The 17,666-nt window shown below is 33.3% G+C and overlaps 1 long non-coding RNA gene across 1 annotated transcript in view; it reads right to left on the reverse strand.

Moving 5' to 3' along the window:
- Positions 1-1,431: 1,431 nt before the first annotated feature.
- The window catches only part of LOC141550871 (uncharacterized), a 106,942-nt gene continuing 90,707 nt past the window's right edge, over positions 1,432-17,666 (reverse strand). The window contains exon 3 of the long non-coding RNA XR_012484692.1: positions 1,432-1,536. This is a non-coding gene — a long non-coding RNA (uncharacterized LOC141550871). The remainder of the gene's footprint in view (positions 1,537-17,666) is intronic.

The raw sequence follows: 17,666 nt of genomic DNA on the forward strand, positions 1-17,666 counted from the left end.
TCTGAATTCCCAGCCAACAAATCCAGTGCCATCTCACTTTAGCTGGATATAGAGACTACTGAATTCAAAAGATCAAAGATTAGGACTGAAAAGAATCATAGGACCCATCTATTTCAACCCTTTCATTGTACAGATGAGGAAATAGAGACCCAGGCATCAAGTAACTGAATGACTATTTGAACTGAGTACTTCTGACTCTAAATTATAAAGCTCCTGAATGAATATACATACATACATAAACATTTATATAACCACATATTATATGTATGTGTTTTCCAATATGATGGTATTATTATAAAGAGTACAAAGAAATAGGTATTTCTATTTAAATATTTTAAAATTTAATTTAAACAAAATTTAAATTTAAAAAAATTAAAAATTTTAATTTAAAAATTTTTTAATTTAATTTAATTTAAATTTTAAAAACCCAATAATTGAGAAATGAAGTAAATATTGGATAATTAGAGTCAGACTTGCACAATGGAATTTTTGTATCTGAAGCAAGTACCCTTCCCAGGAGCAAGTGACATGGAACATGTTCTCAACTTAGTGGAGGTGACAGAGAAATTGGGAGTAAAGGGAAAAACATTCTTATTTTAGCTAATTATTTTTGCTACCTACGTGCTAAAATCGAGTGGTTTTAATACTGCTGAAGAACTGCTTCTGAAGAAGTTCGGTTGGACTCATTCAAATTCGGGGCTCAGGGGGAGGAGTATTGATTATTATTATGATTATGTACTGATTATGATATAATAGCCATGATTCTGAATGATTCCTTGGTAATTAACCATAGCTTCTGTGAAAAATTCTATTTTCTAATAGAAATTTTCTTGACTCTATACATAACAAAATCATAAAGTAAAATTTTCAGATAAATTGTTTCCATAAATAATCAAACTTTACAACCTATAAGAAATAATTATATTCTAATCACAACTATGTGGTATATAATTATTCATAGCAATGAGCCTTTAAAAATCAATATCTTTTTTGTCATCACTTTCTTTTCTGAATATATCAACCTTTTTCCCTATACAAATGTTTATTTTATTATTTTTTTTATATTTAAAACATATGCAAGGATAATTTTTTCAATACTGACCCTTGAAAAACCTTGTGTTCCAACTTTCCCCCACCCTCCCCTCCACTCCTTCCCCTAGATGGCATGTAATCCAATATATGTTAAACATAGCAAAAAATGTTAAATCCAAAATAGGTATACATATTAATACAATTATCTTGCTGCACAAGAAAAAATAGATCAAAAAATGAGAAAAAAGCAAAATTCAAGCAAACCACAATAAAAAGAGTAAAATGCATGTTGTAATCCACCCTTAGTTCCCACAGTCCTCTCTCTGGGTGTAGATGACTCTCATCATCACAAGATCATTGGAACTGACCTGAATCATCTCATTGTTGAAAAGAGTGATGTCCATCAGAATTGATCCTCACGTAATCTTGTTGTTGCTGTGTATAGTGATTTCCTGGTTCTGCTCACTTCACTTAAGATCAATTTAGGTAAGTCTCTCCAGGCCTCTATGAAATCAGAGAATTTCTTATAGAACAATAACATCCCATAACATTCATATATCATAACTTATTCAGCCATTCTCCAACTTATGGGCATCCATTCAGTTTCCAGTTTCTTATCACTACAAAAAGGACTGCCACAAACATTTTTGCACATGTGGATCCCTTTTCCTCCTTTAAGAGCTCTTTGGGATATAAATCCCAGTTTAGTATATAAACTGTTGGATCAAAGGGTATTCACAGTTTGATAACCCTTTGAGCATAGTTCCAAATTGCTCTCCAGAATGGTTGGCTCCTTGCACAATTCCACCAACAATGTATTAATGTTCCAGTTTTCCCACATTCCCTCCAACATTTGTCTAAATGTTTACTTTTTTAAAAATTTGAGAGAAAGAGAAAGACAACAATTCATCAAAATTAAACAACTTGCGAAATGTGAACTAAGAGGCTTTAAATATTGGTATCAGAATTTTAAAATATACTTGGAAATATAATTTTCCTCACTTTATTCCATCATTTCAACAATCTAAAGAGCCAAGTAAACATCTCTAAAATCATCTATGAAACTATGCTACAATTTAACTTTATTCATTACTAAATATTTGCATTGGTTGATATATGTGTTGCTTTAATCTTTGAATTCCAATTGCAATCAAACAAATTTCAACCAAACTGAATTACATGGCACCTTCTCATTTTTTTCATCACTACATGTTATAAATTTTTATTTTATAGGAAAGGTAAATAATATTTATTTAACATGTTTACCATATATTAATATGTATTAGAGACTAATACATGATATATTAATGATATGCATCCTGATATATATTTAAAATGTATTAATAATATGCAAGTGAACTAAAATAGGGGCCCTTTCTCAAAACAATTCTCCAATAGTATAAAGAAGACCTTAACTGCTGTGATTCGTGTAAAGGAATGGAGTCTGCAATGTACACATGGAGTAATATAATCAAATGTCCTTCTACCTTATCATAAAACATTGCCAGAAATACTTGCTTTAGGTTTGCTGACACAGAGAAACAAGTTCTTGAAGCAAAATCTCAGAGTAAATAATAATAAAATATTATGTATAAAATAATTAAAAATGAAATAAGTAAAAATAAATAAACTTCTGACATCTTATCTCAAACAAATAACTTAATCACTTTGGGCAACAGTTTCCTCACCAAGAAAATAAAGAGATTAAACTATTTGTCTGAGTGTGGAGTGTGCTGACCACAACTTGACAAGGATATAGTTATCTGAAGTGTAACTAATGGAATATTTAATTATTAGGATTTTGTCCTTTGTTTCATCTAAAGCATAAAGCAAGGTTGCTATGATCATTTGCTACAAATATAAACATTGTGTATTCTATGTCTACTCTGTTCCACTGATCTTCCTATTTCTTTGCCAGTACCAGATAGTTTTGATAGTTACTATCATACTATAGTTTAAGATAAACTACAGCTAAGTTTTTCTTTATATTTTTTCATTAATTCCTTTGATATTCTTGGCCTTTTGTTCTTCCAAATGATTTTTGTCATTTTTTCTAGCTCAATAAGATGTTTTTTAGTAATTTAACTGGGATGGAATTAAATAAGTACATTAGCTCAAGTAGAATTGCCATTTTTATTATATTGGCTTGCCCACCCATGAACAATTAACATTTCTGCAATTATTTAAATATCTTTATATGTATAGAAAATCGTTTATGACTATGTTTATGTAGTTCTTGGACTTGTTTTGTAAGTACACTCCCAGATATTTTATTTTATTCTATCTACACTTACTGTAAATGAGATATCTCCTATTATCTCTTCTTGCAGAGTTTTGATGATGGTATATAGAAATGCTGATGGTTTATGTGAATTTATTTTATAATCTTGCTATTTTACTAAAATTACTGTTTCCCCTAGCTTTTTAGATGAATCTTTAGGATTTTCCAAATATATCCTATTATCTACAAAAAATGCAGTTTTATTGTCTCATTGCCTATTATGATTCTTTTTTTTTCCTCTTCTCTTTGGTATTGCTAGCATTTCTAATAAAATACTGAATAATGTTGTGATGACAGGCATCTTTGTTTCACACCTAATCATATTTGGAAAGCTTCTAGCTTAATCCTATTACAAATATTGCTTGTTGATGTTTTTAAGCAGCTACTTATTATTATTTTAAGGAAAAATCCCTTTATGTCTATAATTTGTTTGTTTTGTACTGCATTAAAAGCTTTTGTATCTATTCATATATGAATTTTGTTAGTTTTGTTATTGATACAATTAATTGTATTAATAGCTTGTCTTATGATAAAACCATTCCTGTATTTTATTTAGGATTTTAAGATTGAATAAACTTGGTATATTAGAAGCTGTTTTAGCTCTTTCTAGTTTAGGTATTAGTATCATATTTGTTTGCCTATGTGTTTAAAAATTCAGAAGACTTTTTTTTACACCTCTTTAACTGCACTGCAAGGAGAATTAGGTTCCAGCATTACCAGTCCTCCACTCCCCACTTGCTTCCTCTGTAACAGTTCTTCCATTTATAATAATGACTACTTTTTCTCTTTGTGCTCAACTTTGATTTTTAATATCATCCCATCCTACTCAATTCATCACATTTAACTTTTGCAGGTAAGTTATTTCTGGTTGCTTGCAAACACAGCTACTTTGCTCTTTCTGGTACAAACTCCACCTGCTCATAGTGTACAATCCTTGTGATATATTGTGGTAATCACTTTGCTAGTATTTAATTTTTTATTTTTTTTTTATTTACAAGATATAGCATTGACCATTGCAAAACCTTCTGTTCCAACTTTTCCTCTCCTTCCCCACATCCCTTCCCCTAGATGGCAGGTAGGCCAATATATGTTAAATATGTTAAAATATATGTTAAATACAATATATGTATACATATCTATACAGTTATTTTGCTGCACAAGAAGAATCAAACTCTGAAATAATGTAAAATTAACCTGAAAAGGAAATAAAAAAATGCAAGCAGACAAAAACAGAGGGATTGGAAATGCTATGTAATGGTTCACACTCGTTTCCAAGAGTGGGTGTAGCTGGTTCTATTCATTATTGAACACATGGAACTGATTTGGTTCATCTCATTGTTCAAGAGAGCCACCTCCATCAGAATTGATCATCATATAGTATTGTTGTTGAAGTATATAATGATCTCCTAGTCCTGCTCATTTCACTTAGCAGTTCATGTAAGTTTCTCCAGGCCTTTCTGATCATTTCTTATAGAACAATAATATTCCATAACATTCATATACCACAGTTTTTCAGCCATTCTCCAATTGATGGGTATACACTCAATTTCCAGTTTCTAGCCACTACATAGAGGGCTGCTGCAAATATTTTTGCACATACAGGTCCCTTTCCCTTCTTTAAGATCTCTTTGGGATATAAGCCCAGTAGTAACACTGCTGGATCAAAGGGCATGCACAGTTTGATAACTTTTTGAGCATAGTTCCAAATTGCTCTCCAGAATGGCTGGATGTATTCACAATTCCACCAACAATGTATCAGTGTCCCAGTTTTCCCACATCCCCTCCAACATTCAGCATTATCTTTCCCTGTCATCCTATTTGCTAGTATTTTATATGAAATTTTTTCATCAATATTCATTAAGGAAATTGATCTACAATTGTCTTTTTGTTTTGGCTCTTCCTGATTTAGGGATCACCACCAGATTTCTGTCATAAAAATAATTTGGTAGTGCTCCTTCTTTGCCTTTTTCTAAATAGTATTGTGATTGTTCTTCAAATGTTTAGTAGAATTCACTTGTAGATCCATCTGGCCCTAGGGATTTTTTTCTTAGAATGTTCATTAATGCCTTGCTCAATTTTTTTTTCTAAAATTGGGATAATTTCTTCTTCTGTTAATGGGATTAACATACTTTTTTTTAAATAAATGTTCATCTATTTTACCTAGACTATCATATTCATTGACATATAATTGGGGAAAATAACTCTTAACAATTGTCTTAATTTCCTCTTCATGGTCATGAAATTATTCCTTTCATTTTTGATCCTAATAATTTGTTTTTCTTCTTTTCTTTTTTTCATCAAACTAGCCAGTTTTATCTATTTTCCCCATAAAACCTTTTTCTGGTATTACCTGTTACTTTAGTGGTCTTCTTTTAGGTTTATTCATCCGTCCTTTGATTTTCAGAATATTTAATTTGGTATCTAATTAGGGATTTTTAATGAGTTCCTTTTCTGGATTTTTAGTTACATGCCCAAGTTATTGATCTACTCTTTACTTTTATTGATGTCAGAAATTAGAGGTATAAATTTTCCACTTAGTATTGCTTTGATTGCATCCCGTAAATTTTGGCATATTGTCTCATTGTTGTGATTTTCTGTGATGAAATTAATTGTTTTATAATTTGTCCTTTGACCCACTTTTTTTAGAATTAGTCTCCATTTATTTAATCTATTTTTCCATCGCCCATTATTGATACAACTTTTATTCCATTATGATCTAAAAAGGATTCATTTACTATGTCTATTTGTCTGCATTTTATTGTGAAGTTTTCATGTCCTAATATATAGTCAGTTTTTGTGTATGTGTCATTTATTGTTAATAAAAACTTATATTCCTTTCTATTCCCATTCAGTTTTCTCCTGAGATTTATATCTACCTTTTCCAGAATTTTATTCACCTCATTAACTTCTTCCTTATTTGTTTCTTATTAGATATATCTAGTTCTAAGAGGAGAAAGCTGAGACCCCCCCCAGTCTACTTTTATTGACTGTTTATTCCTATAACTCATTCAACTTTTAAAAAAAATTTGGATACTATCGTATGTAATGTATATATGCTTAATATTGATATTACTTCATTGTCTTTGGTATCTTTGAGTGATATATAGTTTTCTTCCTAACATCTTTCAATTAGATCTATTTTTGCTTTTGTTTAGTCTAAAATCAAGATTGTTACCTCTGCTTTCTTCTTTTTAATTCAGATGAAACATAATAGATTCTGTGCTATGCCCTTACTTTTACCCTGTGTATATCTCTCTACTTCAAATATGTTCTTATAAATAACATTTTAAGATTTTTATTTTTAATCCATTCTTCTATCTGCTTTCATTTTATGAGGGAATTCATCCTGTTCACATTTATAGTTCTGGTAACTGTGTATTTCCCTTCATACTATTTTCCTCTTTTTTTAATCCCAATCTCTCTCTTACCCCTACCCTTTCCCACCTCACAAATATTTTACTTTTGATCAATGCCTCCCCAATCCACTTTCCTTTCAATCCGTCCCCCTCCATTTCTATTATCTTCTCTCTTTTTACTTCCTTATAGAGTAATTTCTATTTCCAATTGAGTGTGTATGTTATTCTCTTTTTGAAACAATTTTGATGAGAACAAGATTTAAGCTTTGCCTAACAGCCCCTCCCACACACCCCTCCATTATAGTAACTTTCATGCCTCTTTCACATGAAGTAATTTCTCATTGAATTTGCCCCCTTTTTCTTCCAGTATAATCTTCTTTCTCACTCATTTATTTTGTTTTGGCAGATATCATCCCATCAACGTTTCCTTCTATTCACACCTACTCTCTATACATACATTTCTTCTAATTTTCCTAAAGTTCCAAAGAGTTAAAATATCATCCTTACAATACAGAAATATAAAGTTAAACCTTATGTTTTTTTCTTTCTTGTTTTTGTTTTTAGCTTTTTATGTTTCTTTTCAATATTCTATTTGAAGGTCAATTTTTTTTTCTTCAGTTCTGATCTTTTCATTGGGGATGCTTGAAAGTTCTCCATTTCAATAAATATCCATTTTTCCCCATGAAATATTACATTCATTTTTGCTGGGTAGATGTTTCTTGGTTGTAATCCTAACTTCTTTGCCTTCCAGAATATCATATTCTAGGCTCTCTGGTTCTTATATGTAGAAGCTGTCAATTCCTTTGTAGCCCTGACTGTAACTTAATGATATTTGAATTATTTCTCTTTGGCTGCTTGCAGTTTTTTTCTCCTTGATTTATGAATTCCAGAATTTGGTTATCGTGTTCCTGGGAGTTTTCATTTGGGGATTTCTTTCAGGTGGTGATTAGTGAATTCTTTCAATTTCTATTTTGCCCTTTGGTATTAGTATATTAGAAAATTTTTCTATAGTAATTTCTTGAAAAACATTGTCCAGGTTTTTTGTTATGATTTTCAGATAGTTCCGTAATTCTTACATTATCTCTCCTGAATCTATTTTCTAAATCAGTTGTTTTTCCCATGAGAAATTTTACATTTTCCTCTATGTCTTTCATTTTAATTTATTTTTATCTTCTGTTGATATCTCATGGAATCATTAACTTTCACTTGATTAATTTTAATGTTTAAGGCCTTATTTTTTTCAGTGAGCTTTTTAGGATGGGGTCTTACTGTTGGCCAACTCTGAGGTACAGGCTCAGTACTGGTCAGCAATGGGATCAAAGATTTATTTGATGGTGCCTTATGCTGTAATGTACCTCTTATGTGGGTGCATAGGTTAGACTTGCTATATTGCACAAATTACTTGCTTGCCTAGGGAGCTATGGTTTGCAGGAGGGGAGAACCTCACTTGTGAATTGCTCTAAGACTGCCCTAAGAACTTTCCTGCAGACTCTGGCTGTGAGGTTGATGGCTGTTGCTCTTGAATCTTGCTCTTGTTATTTTTCAGTGAGACAGACATTTCTTGCTGGACCAGTAAGCTGCTTTCCTGCTCCTAGATCAATGATGAGGCAATTTTTAAGTTGTTTGTAGGGGAATTTAAAAGGGCTTCAGAGGGTTCCTTCCTCATTCCACAATCTTAGCATCAGAAGTATTTGGTATTTCATTTCCTAAGTTCTATTATTTCCCCCAATATAATATTAAGGGTTTTTGTCCTGTTGTATTCTTTGGGCAAATCTATTTTGTTCAGGTTGTTGGCATGCATTTTGTTTGAGATCAATACGTTTTACTTGCATAGAGATAGTATTTTATTTTAATCTTATTGGTTTTTATTTAATTTCTTCTAAATTATCCTTAATGTCTATATATTTTTATTGTTTCTTTGTTAAAACTTGACATTGCAAATTCCAATTTTTCTACTCTGTCCTTTACTTTTACTATATGGGCTATAAATTCTACTGCCCTTATTCTCATTTCTCTTTTTAATCACTCAGAAATAGTATGTTGTGATTCCATGTTCTCTTCAAATTCCTCTTTTTCATCTAGTAATGAATCATTTTTTCTTTCCTCTTTTGTGCAGCACTTATTCTTAGATGCTTGAACTAGTTTATTAGATCTGAAAGTCATATTTTCTTTTAATTTTAATATTTTCCCTGTTAAGGTCTTTGAGCTTTCTTCTTTCTAAGACCTTTCAGTCTTTGTCCCCTTCATTTTCCCCATTGGTCCTTTTGGACTCCCTTTCTCTAATGATGGTTTCATAGAGGATTGGCTCTCACAGTGTCTCAGACTCCTTTTGTGTTGATTCACCAGCCTAAATTTCTGCTTTTTGGAAGGGAGTTCAACCTCCTATCCCTACCCCCCTAACCTCATCATATATTCACATAATTTCTTGCCAATTTCTATCTTCTATTCTTCTACAGAGATTTTTTGTTCTGCTGTAGTATTGGCTGGCTGTCATGGCCTCAGAAAGTTTTTGCATCCTGGAGTGCTATCATGGCACTGTTTACTGTAACACAAGCAGACTTCCACAGTCATCTCCACCCTACTGGTAAGAAGGTGGAGGATTGAGTTTTATTGCAAATTCTAGTGTCAGATTCTTAAGTCAACTAATACAATTTCACTGTTGGTACTCAAGAGGATGGTAGAGGAAGGCAGATATGGTAAACTCAATATTGTTAGTTCATCTTTTTAAACTTCCTTTTTGCCTTTGTCTTTCTTTTGTCCTATATCATGCAGACAGATGAAATTACTTTGCCTTTGATGCATAGATTTTGTAGAGGTTTGATCATTGACTGGTGGGCTAAGTTGCAAAAAGGAGTTCACAAAGAAGTAGGGGACATGTAGGTTCTTTGACAAGAGAGAAGTAGCCTAAAGGTTGACATCTATAACTTGACCTCCAGAATGTAACAAAGTCCCACTTAAGTACTGCAAAATTCCACTTAATGACAAGATAATTCTGTCAATGCCCCTCTCTGCTTACCTCAGAGAGTAATTTTTCACCCTTCATTCCCTCCTTAAACAAATGGGATTCAAAATTTGGGGGAAATAAATAAATAAATAAAAGGGAAAAAAAACCACAAAATTTGGGGGGAATATGGGGGACAGAGATCTCATCTTCTGAAACTGAACCTTCAGTCTGGAGACTTTCTGGCACCCTTCCTTTGACTTTAATCCTCCTATTTCTGGTTGTACCTGTCTATTAAGAAAAGAAAAAATGCTATCCTCTGTTCAATGATGAACATTATTACACATAAGTCATTCCCTTCACATTCCAGGCCCTTAGAACTCAGAATTTCATCACACATACCCCTGCTAAACACCTACCACCTAATTTCTTATTCTCATTTCCCTCCACCCTCCCATCCTAAAGATTCAATCTAACTTTTCCTAGCCTCTCCACTTTGCCCTCTGTAATTCCTATTTTCTTGATAAAACCTAGCTTTCCCCTAATGACACAGACTTTGTATTAATCCTTTTCATACCACCTGTACCTCCATTCATTCAAAATGGGGAAATTGTAGTACTCCTTGCTCCCCCTTGTCATTTCCAGGTTCTTTCTCTTCCTCCATCTCTTAGTAACCTTTCTTTTTTTTTTTTTTTTTTTTTTAGTTTTTGTTAGTTTTTTCTTTTTTCTTTTTTTTTTTTTTTAATTTTTATTTTATTTTATAATTATAACATTTTTTTGACAGTACATATGCATGGGTAATTTTTTACAACATTATCCCTTGCACTTACTTCTATTCAGATTTTTTCCCTTCCTCCCCCAACCCCCTCCCCCAGATGGCAAGCAGTCTTATATATGTTAAATATATTACAGTATATTCTAGATACAATATATGTGTGTAGAACCGAATTTTTTGTTGCACAGGAAGAATTGGATTCAGAAGGTAAAAGTAACAGTTTACATTCATTTCCCAGTGTTCCTTTTCTGGATGTAGCTGGTTCTGTCCATCATTAATCAATTAGAATTGGATTAGCTCTTCTCTATGTTGAAGAAATCCACTTCCATCAGCATACATCCTCATACAGTATCATTGTTGAAGTGTATAATGATCTTCTGGTTCTGCTCGTTTCACTCAGCATCAGTTGATGTAAGTCTCTCCAAGCCTCTCTGTATTTCTCCTGTTGGTCATTTCTTATAGAACAATAATATTCCATAACATTCATATACCATAGTTTACCCAACCATTCTCCAATTGATGGACATCCATTCATCTTCCAGCTTCTAGCCACTATGAAAAGGGCTGCCACAAACATTTTGGCACATACAGGACCCTTTCCCTTCTTTAGTAGTTCCTTGGGGTATAAGCCCAGTAGTAGTATGGCTGGGTCAAAGGGTATGCACATTTTGATAACTTTTTGGGCATAATTCCAGATTGCTCTCCAGAATGGTTGGATTCTTTCACAACTCCACCAACAATGCATCAGTGTCCCAGTTTTCCCACAGCCCCTCCAACATTCATCGTTATTTGTTCCTGTCATCTTAGCCAATCTGACAGGTGTGTAATGATACCTCAGAGTTGTCTTAATTTGCATTTCTCTGATCAATAGTGATTTGGAACACTCTTTCATATGAGTGGAAATAGTTTTTAATTTCATCATCTGAAAATTGTCTGTTCATATCCTTTGACCATTTATCAATTGGAGAATGGCTTGATTTCTTATAAATTAAAGTCAATTCTCTGTATATTTTGGAGATGAGGCCTTTATCAGAACCTTTAACTGTAAAAATTTTTTCCCAATTTGTTACTTCCCTTCTAATCTTGTTTGCATTAGTTTTGTTTGTGCAGAAACTTTTTAATTTGGTGTAATCAAAATGTTCTATTTTGTGATCAATAATGGTCTCTAGTTCTCCCTTGGACACAAACTCCTTCCTCCTCCACAAGTCTGAGAGGTAAACCATCCCATGTTCCTCCAATTTATTTATGATTTCGTTCTTTATGCCTAAATCTTGGACCCATTTTGATCTAATCTTAGTATGTGGTGTTAAATGTGGGTCTATGCCTAGTTTCTGCCATACTAATTTCCAGTTTTCCCAACAGTTTTTGTCAAATAATGAATTCTTATCCCAAAATTTGGGATCTTTGGGTTTGTCAAAGATTAGATTGCTATTTTTATTCACTATCTTGCCCTGTGAACCTAACCTATGCCACTGATCAACTAATCTATTTCTTAGCCAATACCAAATGGTTTTGGTGACTGTTGCTTTATAATACAGTTCCAGATCAGGTACACTTAGACCACCTTCCTCTGACTTTTTTTTCATTAGTTCCCTTGCAATTCTCGACCTTTTATTCTTCCATATGAATTTTGTTGTTATTTTTTCTAGGTCATTAAAATAGTTTCTTGGGAGTCTGATTGGTATAGCACTAAATAAATAGATTAGTTTGGGGGTAACCTTTCTTTAAACTGTTCATCTTTACTACCCAGTCAAAATCCTATTAGTTATTGTCTATTCCCAAGTCATTCTTGTTCCTTTCACAATGAGTTTGATAACTGACTCATAATTTTTCTCTCCGTTACAACTACTGCCCTCAAACAAGAAGATATCTATATACATATTGATTCCTTCTCAAATATCTTAAACATTCCATTCCTCAACCTACTCAACTCATATCAATTACTCCTCCACCCAACCTCAACCACACACAAAGATAGTCATAGCTTTTATTGCTATGAGAATATTGCCTATTTTACAGGGAGAAAGTTGAGGCCATTCACTATGAACTCCCATTTCCCCCTTTTCTTTATCTCCTATCACTGCCACCTCTTCTTCCTGTCTCTTGTAATATTGTGGTCTAATTTTTTTACCAAGGTTAAATCCTCTTCTTGTTCAAGTGATCTTATTCCATTCCATCTTCTCCAACATATTGTGCTTTCTGTTATCCCTATTCTTTCACTTATTTTCAATCTTCCTTTCTCTCTCTTTCCTTTTTCTCTCTTCCCTCTCTCCTTTTTTCTCTCTCCCATCTCTCCTCTCTCTCTCATTCTCTCTCTCTCTCTCTCTCTCTCTCTCTCTCTCTCTCTCTCTCTCTCTCTCTCTCTCTCTCTCTCTGTTTCTCTCTCTCTCTCTCTCTCACTATCTATCTGTTTCTGTCTCTCTGTGTGTTTCTCTTTGTCCTGTCTCCCTGTTTCTCTGTTTCTGTCTCTTCTTTTTCTCCCCCCCTCTCCTGTCTCTCTCTGTTTCTCCTTGTCTCTGTGTCTGTCTCTCTGTCTCTATGTGTCTTTCTGTTTCTCTGTGTCTCTCTCTGTCTCTGTCTTTGTCTCTGTTTCTGTCTCTCTCCCTCCTCATTTTTCTAAGATCTAAAAAAAGTCTCTATTATGGGTCAGGACTCTGAACTTGAAACAAGGAGCTAAGTCAGAGGAATTGATGAGACAGTGGTTACCTAGTTTAGCATGGTTCAGTATGATTGATTTAATCTTATAACAAATAATGGTTTCCTACTGATGTATGATTCAATTATACTCATTGTAGAGCATATAAGCAAGGACTGAGAGAGACACAGAAGAGAAGCTTTCAGAGCTAGAGAAGATAAGGGGACTGGAGGCTGAAGCAAAAGCCCTTGGACTCAGATTCATTCATCCCATCTCACACCACCTTGGTGGCAGGCTCTCCTTTTTAGTTTCTCCACTGGAACCAAAACTTCAGAAAGCCTTTAAGAAAGCTAAATGGGCCCCAGAAAGGAGATAAGACTTCAAAAAAGATAATAAAGGATTTGGACTTTAACCACTGGCTACCCTTGTGGTGATTACTGTCCTGAAAAAAAAAAAGGCTCCTCCCAAAGACCCCCAAGAAACTGAACCAAAGAACACTACAACTCCCAAGTCTCTGCTATCCTAAAAAGAAATCCTAACTTTATCAATCAGTTCCTACTATCATCCTATTTCTCTTCTGCCCTTTGCTAAATTCCTCCACTTTACTCTCACTCTCTTCTTAACCACTTAAAATTTAGCTTCTAATCTTATAATTCCACTGAAACTACTCTCTCCAAAGTTATAGTTACTAGTGTTCTCTTAGTCGCAAAATCCAATGGTCTTTTCTTAATCTTCATTCTCTTTGATGTCTCTACTGGTTTTGACAGGATCACTCTCTTCAACTTGATACTCTCTTCATTTGAGATTTCAAGACACTGTTCAATCCTACTTCTTCCCCTAGGTAAGTGACCATGTCTCTTCTGTCTCCTTCCAAATCATGCTTGCTCACGATAGGTATCCCTCAGTCTTGTATTTTGGGCCCTCTTTTTTTACCTTTATACTAATTCACTTGGTATTCTCATAAACTCCCTTAGATTTAATTGCCATCCTTTAATTGATAATTCTCAAATCTGCCAGTCTCTCTGCTGACCTTCAATCTTATATCTGCTTTTAGATATATCTCAAACTGAATGTTCAGTTGATACATTAAAGTCCATATATCCAAAACCAGAATTATCTTCTTTATTTTTTAACCCTAGAAAATATTTATGTTTGTTTAGCAAGGTTTTACAAAAGTCAATATCATGGAGTAATTTGACTCTTATCAGCTAGGATCCTCTAGTAACCAAAAGTTCAAAAGCTATGCATTTAGTATCATGTGTCCAGCACTTTACTAATTCCTGGTTATGAAAAGACAAAAAGTAGAAAACAAAATCACCAAAGCCCCTACTCTCAATGAGTTCACAATCTAATGACGGAAACAACATGCAAACAATTATAAACAAAGCAAAGATACATGCAATATAAATTAGAGATAGTCTCAGAGAGAAAGCACACTATTCATAAGATTTCTTGACATTGTAGGAAAACCAGAGAAGTCAAGATGTAGAGAGGAGGAGGGAGAATTCCAGGAATTTGGAAACAGGTATAGTCTGTATATAAACAAGAGATGAAGGATCTTGGTTGAGGAACAACAAGGGAGCCAGTGTCTCTGGGTTACATAGTATGCAGAACAAAGTAAGGTGATAGTTGACTGAAAAGAAGGGAGAGGTCAGCTTATGAAGAGCTTTAAAAGCCATTGCAGATGATTTTGCATTTGGTCCTAGATATAATAAGGAGCTACTACAGTTTATTGAATAGGAAAGTAACAAGGTCAAAATTGTTCTTGTGAAAAAAATTAATTTGATTGAAGAAATTCTTTTTTTTTTAATGGGGTGATTTTTTAAAATAATTTTTATTATATATATATATATATTTTTATAATATTATCCCTTGTATTCATTTTTCCAAATTATCCCCTCCTCCCTCTACTCCCTCCCCCCGATGACAGGCAATCCCATACATTTTACATGTGTTACAATATAGTCTAGATATAATACATGTGTGTGAATATCATTTTCTTGTTGCACAATAAACATTAGATTCCGAAGGTACATGCAACCTGGGCAGACAGATATTAGTGCTAACAATTTACATTCACTTCCCAGTGTTTCTTCTCTGGGTGTAGCTACCTCTGTCCATCATTGATCAACTGGAAGTGAGTTGGCTTTTCTTTATGTTGAAGATTTCCACTTCCATCAGAATACATCATCATACAGTATTGTAGTTGAAGTGTATAGTGATCTTCTGGTTCTGCTCATTTCACTCAGCATCAGTTGATTTAAGTCTCTCCAGGCCTCTCTGTATTCCTCCTGCTGGTCATTTCTTACAGAGCAATAATATTCCATAACCTTCATATACCATAATTTACCCAACCATTCTCCAACTGATGGCCATCCATTCATCTTCCAATTTCTAGCTACAACAAAAAGAGCTGCCACAAACATTTTGGCACATATATGTCTCTTTCCGCTCTTTAGTATTTCTTTGGGATATAATCCCAGTAGTAGCGCTGCTGGGTCAAAGGGTATGCACAGTTTGATAACTTTTTGGGCATAATTCCAGATTGCTCTCCAGAATGGCTGGATTCTTTCGCAACTCCACCAGCAATGTATTAGTGTCCCAGTTTCCCCACATCCCCTCCAACATTCATCATTATTTGTTCCTGTCATTTTAGCCAATCTGACAGGTGTGTGGTGGTATCTCAGAGTTGTCTTAATTTGCATTTCTCTGATCAGTAGTGATTTGGAACACTCATGTGAGTGGATATAGTTTCAATTGAAGAAAAGAAATTCTTAAGGGAGAGAGAACAACCGGTAGGATATTATAATAGTTCAAAAGAGAGGCAATGAAAGCTTGCACTGGTGGCTTTATAAGAAGAAAGTATATGTATGAGAAATGAGAAAATATCAAAATTCCATGACTTAAAAATAAATTGCATAGGGGGAGGAGAGTTGAGTATGACACTTGAGTTGTAATACAATGCAAGTAGAAAAGATGTGCACTTTCAAAATTATTTAGAAGTTATAAAGATAAGAGAATTGGGGAGAAAAGATAATAAATTCCATTTTAGTAATATTAAGTTTAAAATCTCTATATTAAGTTCAAGATATCTAACAGACCACTAGAGACATGAGGCAGGAAGAGTAGACAAACATAACTGAGATTTATTTATATATGTGATGATTGAATCTGTGGGAGCTGATGAAATTATTGAGTGAAATAATATAGATGCAAAAGAAATGAGAAACCAGGAGAGAAACTTATGAGGCACCCATGATTTTCAGAGAGACCTGGATAAAGAGTCAGAAGAAGAAACTGAGAAATAGTCAGACAAGAAGGAAGATAACCATAAGGAAATAGTAGAATGAAAACTTAGAAGTTAGGTAGGTATAAGGAGAAGGAAAAGAATAGTATCAGCATAAAATATGTCAATCTTTTAAACTATATTTTTGAGCTTTGAAATTTATATTTCCTCCCATATATAATTAATATTCTTATTTTTATGATCACATTATTAAAGTGGATTGTTGTTGTTTTGTCCCTATTGGTTTATTTCCTTTTCATTAGTTTATTATATATTTTCTTTATTAAAAGATATAAAAATAGATGCCAATGTGCATTTCCCTTCTTACTGAACCCAAATCTAACCCTGAAAAGTTTCCAAGGATGTTTTGATTTCTCATTAATAAGAAATTGTTTTAGATATTTTTCCCTGCTATATATCTACATGATGGAGAGTCTGGTGGAGAATCAAAGATAGAATATAGATTCATGGCTCCACAAAAAGCTTAAAAAATTAGCTATAGTATGTATAAGGAGAAATTATTGAGTTCCCTAAAATCCCTAACAGGCCTCTCAGCAACTAGAAACTGTGAGTTACCCCTTTTCAATACTTTTGAATGATAAAAAAAAAATGTTTTGACTGGTACAGTTCCAGCCCCACAGGTTGCAATTACACAATACTTAAATATTAACCTTTCTGAATCTTTTACTGATATGGTAGCATAAGGGTCAATTTTCCTACTTCTGTGCTCCTTATTTCTATTTCTCTGTTCTGCATTCATCATTCACTAGGTAATTTAGAAAAATTCCACGGCAATCACCCATGAGTATTTTACTGGTGAAGTAGTACAAAGATTTCCCACTCTTATTCACTGTGCTGCATGTATATATATATATACACATATATATAGGCATTAGGCTGAACACAGAAAGTGTCCCTGCTATTTCTCTTTATTTAGGAATAAAGTTTCAACAATCCAGAAGGATATATAGACATTACTAGATGGCTAAGATTAAAATCAGATTGATTATATACTTTACAGTCAAAGATAAAAAGGTCTATAGTTAAAACAAGACTAGTTAGTTAAAATAGTGTTATCTGTGGATCAGATTGTGAGTTTCTCTTTATTGCAAAATTAAAACTTAAATTGAAGAAAGTAGGGCAAATAATTAGACCATATAGTTGTGACCTAAATAACATGTCTTATTAATGTAGAGATAATGAATGTATTTAAGGTATTAGAACTGGTAGATAGAATGTCTGAAGAACTATGCACTAGGGGTCCATAATATTTTATAGCAGACAGCAACAAATAATATTCCAAGAAAAATAAAGGAAAAAGCAAAATAACTTTTATGAGACCTTAGACATAGTTTAATAA

This window comes from Sminthopsis crassicaudata, chromosome 1 (genome assembly GCF_048593235.1).
Source record: "Sminthopsis crassicaudata isolate SCR6 chromosome 1, ASM4859323v1, whole genome shotgun sequence".
In the NCBI taxonomy this organism is placed as follows: Eukaryota; Metazoa; Chordata; class Mammalia; order Dasyuromorphia; family Dasyuridae; genus Sminthopsis; species Sminthopsis crassicaudata.